Consider the following 5,613-nt stretch of genomic DNA (forward strand, 5'->3'; position numbering starts at 1 on the left):
TATTTCGTCGGTGGTACAACTGAAAACTGCCACTGCGACTCTTCCTTCCCACTGTCAGACCTGGATCGTTGTCTCTTCAGCCCTTTTTCATTCTTGCAGATCTTTTCACAGAGATATTTCTCTCCCACTATCTTTCCAGTTAAAGGTGACTGGAGCTGCATCTGCGTCCGTAAAACTTAAAACTTTTATTGTCGTTACCGTTGGATCTGTCCAGTTGAGTCTATCATTCTCCCACCCCGTCGCGGAAGACTCTGGGGTATCACAACTACTTTGTTATCTCCCCTTCTTCCTGGCTATCTTGTGTGACCCCTCTGTCCGGCATTCGCCATGATAGATCGCTAGCCACTATACCCTTTTCTATTTTCTCGCCCCGTTTATTTCTGTGGTCCTTTCTGTCGAAGAGCGTAGGTTCGAAACGGAAAAGACTTTCTCACATCCCGAGCGTTAAGTTGATACATCTGTGTGTTTACACACCCGTCTTCGTCTTTTTTTTTGTTTTTTATTTGTAAATTCTCACTATATATATATATATATGAGTTCAGCAAAAATTTAGATTCAGATGAATATGGTACTTAAGTTGAGGCACCAGAATTTAGTACGGTATTATCCATACAATTTCGAAATAAGGTGATTAGAATCAAAATCAGCAACAAGGATATCCAGAGGTAATGCAGTACTGCATTACCTCTGGATATCTTTGCTTATTTTGATATATATATATATATATATATATATATATATATATACATATATACATATACGTACCTCTCTCTCTCTATCTGTGTGTGTGTATATATATATATATATATATATATATATATACACATACATACACACATACATATACGTACCTTTCTCTCTATGTGTGTGTGTATATATATATATGTATGTATGTATGTATGAAGGACACATTATACACTGGGAACATGGCAATATTAAAGAGCCATAGAATATACTTAATGATGAGTACATTTTATGATGACAGAACTAGGGCTATGCACTAACAAAAATATTTTTATTTTATGAAGCAGTATGAATGAATTTCTCATAGATGTAACCAAGTTTGCTTAATTCAAAATCTGTCATTCAATAGAATTTTGTTTTTATCATTAATTTCTAATATTAATTAATTTCGTGACGCCAGTTTAATTATCTTAAATAGTTACTATTGAGTGGTACAGGTTTCCGATGTCAAAGATGTCATTAACTTGCAGATTTGATTTTAAATTCTCCTGTGAAAAGAAAAATTAGGAAATGAGTGAATTGTTTGACAGCATTATGCTTAATAGAGATACAATACGCGCTGAAGAAATGCACATGTTAATAGAAACATTCTCACCGAATTGTCATGGTACTTACAGTGACTGATATATTTCATACATGTCGAATTCTTCATTCGGTTGAAAAAATATTTATAACATATCATACAATGTGTGTGTATATATATATATATATATATATATATATATATATATATATATATTATACATCCACTATCTTTCCGTATATCTCGCGCCAAATGTATATGTGTGTCTTTCTATATATGCATAGCTTGGTCTATCCATCTATCTATCTATATGTCTGTCTGTCTATCTAATTATCTAACTATCTATCTATCTGTCTGTCTATATATCTATCTATCTCTCAGTCTACCTATCCGTCCATCCATCCATCCATCTATCTGTATATGTATGTAAATAAACACGCACACGCATATATGCATTTATAGATAGATACATACATACATACATTTATATATGTATATACACAATATAGATATAACGAAATTCCTACACGTAAACACATTCATGTTAGTATCAGTGTGTGTTACACACACAGCCCCCCCCCCTATATGTGTGTGTGTGTGTGTGTCCTTGTATGCAACTTTTAGTGAGATAAATAGTGATATGTTTTGGTTGGTTTGATCGCCTCAAACCACTAAATCTTTATTCTCTCCAGTGCCACTGTGAACGGTACATCATTTGCACAATGTGGAGAATATAGCAACAGCTTTGCCAAAATGACCTTAACATTAGATTCAACGTTCATCCACGTCTCGTACAACGTAATATATTCTCCCTACACATTCAGGGTCACAACACATAAATTCACTGCAACATTTTTTCCCCTCACCATGCGCTGCTCTCTTTAACATGATTCGAAAACAATCCAAGAACAGGATCTCATCTCCTTCAAACGAAGCCTGGACAAATTTCTTCAAGATTACAGACGACAACTCCATAATTGAATGGGCCATGATATTACAAAACTTGACTTAAAAATGAACCAACAAATCCTATCAGGCGGTGTTATAAAGTTAGTCAATCTTTGGCCGAAACATATCTAACCTATCTAAGTTATCATCGAGAAAAGCGCTGCTCTACTAACAAAGATCTTGAATATTTCTTTGTTTCTGACAATCCGTTATCACATTCACCGTTAAAAGTACAATAAAACAAGAGTTACTTCACTGGATACCAACAATGCTATTCTTTACAAATTCCATTACGAATTGCATGATATTAATAATAAATTTGTTAATAAATAAATAATGTACCTTAGAGATTTAAGCGTTTGAGACAGGTGTATGTCTGATAAAAGATCGTTTCGTTTCTGCGTAGATTAAAAAAATTAACTCTTTCTAATCTTAAAGATTTATACGATAAGTACCGAACAGTCATATAAATGGGGGTTATTTTGCTGATCTGAGAAATATATAATGGTGGTTTTGGTAATGTGCTGTGTACTGTTTAAAAATCCTCTTCGTATGCATGCCTCAAACTGTGCCGGGACAAGGAAGTTCTTGGCAGTTATCTCCGCCAGCTACAAACAGTGGTTAGTACTTCATCGAATCATACTCCACCGTCTAAGATACAGTCAGAATAGAAAACATATTGAAGTCAGGTTTTGCCTCAGAAAAACAGAAAAAGTTGCATGATGAAAGCTGGATTAAATTTTGAACATATTCCTGTTGGGAATCACAAGTAAAACTCTCTCGATACATTTCCTGTCATATCTTCTACGAATTGTGTAAAAATTAATTCCAGTAATTTTTTTTAATGCTTTTCTTAAATGTTTTCTAATTTCACAAAAGAAAAAAAAAAAGAGACAATTTTGTATTCCAACACTTTTTCTTGTTTGTGTGAATTAAGAAATAATAGAAAGATTTGATGTGAACAAGAAATCACAACATCGTCATGGACATCATCACCACCAACAGTAACGAGAAATATAACAATAATAATGATGATAATAGTAATCATTTCTAATTTTATCACGAGACCAGCAAATGTGTGGGAGGAGAATAGTCAATTATCTTGACTTCAGTGATCAATTGGTATTTAGTTTATCAATCCCAAAAGCACTGAAAAGCAACTCCCAACGTGAAGGCAAACAAAATACCGCGAGGCATTTTGCCCGGCGGGCTTAAGATTCTGCCAACACGCCAGTAATAATGATAATTATAATAATTAACGGTGAAAGAAGAAACATGCCAGAATATTTGGTAAACAGCAAAGAAGCCCTACTACAGTATGTTGCTAGTGCGGGAGTTAACAAAAATGGTTAGCTTGGGATGTGAAGCAGTTGTGGTCGGTGAAAAAGGTGGTAGTAGTACTAATAATTGTCGGAGCCCTGGGAACAGTGAGTAAAAATCTCGAGAAGTACATGGAACAAATAGAGGCTGCAATAAAGGAGCACTTGCAGAAAACAGCACTGCTTGGAACCGCTCGAATACTCCGGAAGGTGCTCGAAAAATAAGAGGTGTTACCTTTGTTCACTGGTAGTGTCAGCTGTTCACTACCGGCCTTCACTGGACGATACCTCAACTTCAATTCCCACTGTCCACACAGTACAAAGAAAGCAATTGCTAAGTGCCTAAAACATCGAGCAAAGACTATAAGTAGCGATCGTGATACACACCACGAAGAAATGATCTGTTAAGTAACAACTACCCCAAAAGTATATTATCCATTCCAATTATGAAGAAAAGAGAGAATGAAACCAATAAACTGTATACAGTCTGTCTACCCTATGTGAAAGGCCTCTCCGAAAAGATACAAAATATATGCAGCCCATATGACACCAGGACAGTATTCAAGAGTAATACAACACTTCGCAAATATCTCCTTCGGGTAAAAACCACCAATAGAAGAGAATGTGACCAAAGACTGCGTGTACTCCATCCCATGCAGCTGTGGTAGGTTATACAAAGGCGAAACATGTCGCCCCCTCAAAATAAGTGTAGAGGAACATCGCAAAGCTGTTACAAGAGGAGATATTGATAAATCGGTTATAGTTGATCATGTATGGAAAAATGGAGACCACCTCCCCCTGTGGGATGAAGTTAAAATAACAGACAGAGAACACCAGTGGAAAATACGAAAACTAAAAGAAGCATCACATATGCTAGGACACAACAACCTCCTAAGCAGACTGAGTGCAGATATGAATAGCATATGGGAACCGGTATTAAGGAAGGATAGGCAAATATTAGATTTATAAACCCTAAAATTCACTCCATAATTGCCCACGGGCATATGACGTAGAGGTTAAGAGCGCGGGCTACTAACCCTAAGAGTCTGAGTTCGATTCTAGAAAGTGACCTGAATAATAATAATAATAATAATAACAACAACAACATCGAATAAAACCTTAGGAATGAGAACCCAGGTTCGAAATTTCCCCAAGACACTTGATGAATTCTGGAGGGTATATCAGCCGAAACGTTGTGTTAACAACAAACAAGATGAGGACAAATATCCGTCAAATGTAAATAATGTATAATTCATTTTAAACTGGAAAATTTATAGAAGGGTTTTGTAACTCGATGCCATCAACCATAGTACGTGACTAGCATTTTGTTTTATCGATTCCGATACGACGAAAGGCAAGGTTGACCTAAGCAAGATTTAGACTTAGAATGTAAAGCACTGGAAGAAATGCTGCTAAGCATTTTGTGTGATGCTCTACCGATTCTCCCAGCGCCCTGCACTAATTGATGATGATAATGAAATGGACAAGGAGGAGGAGGAGGACTATGACGACGACAAGAATGATGGCGATGATGGTGATGGCGGTGGTGGTGATGGTGTTAATATTTGTGGTGATGGTGGTGGTGGTTGTGATTATGATGGTGGTGATGATGATAATAATGATATAGTGATGATGACGGTGTTGCTGATGATGTCGATTCATGAAGACAATGATGATGTGAGACGTGCTCCATCAGAGGGGACGTTGGCTTAAGCCAACAATATCACCACCAGCACTAACAACAAAAAACGACAACAACAACAACAACAACTTAATCCGAAGCGATATGTTAATCGAGAAGACAGAAGAGAACTTCACCAAAATTCACAACGATCCAATCAGGAGAGAAAAACCGCCGATAACGAATAAAATGACTTTCACCAAACTGACTTATTATGACTTTACCGCCTTACATACACCCACACACACATAAGCACACACAAACACACACACGTATAGACACGCAAACACACATACATACACATATATATGCCATAAAGCCAAAGACAGTGAAACAAGAAGTGTCATGTGATTTAGAAAACGGAAAGAAAAATGGTAAGGTATTGCTTTAAGGAACAT

The sequence above is a fragment of the Octopus bimaculoides genome, chromosome 9 (assembly GCF_046866305.1).
Source record: "Octopus bimaculoides isolate indiv1 chromosome 9, ASM4686630v1, whole genome shotgun sequence".
Classification (NCBI taxonomy): domain Eukaryota; kingdom Metazoa; phylum Mollusca; class Cephalopoda; order Octopoda; family Octopodidae; genus Octopus; species Octopus bimaculoides.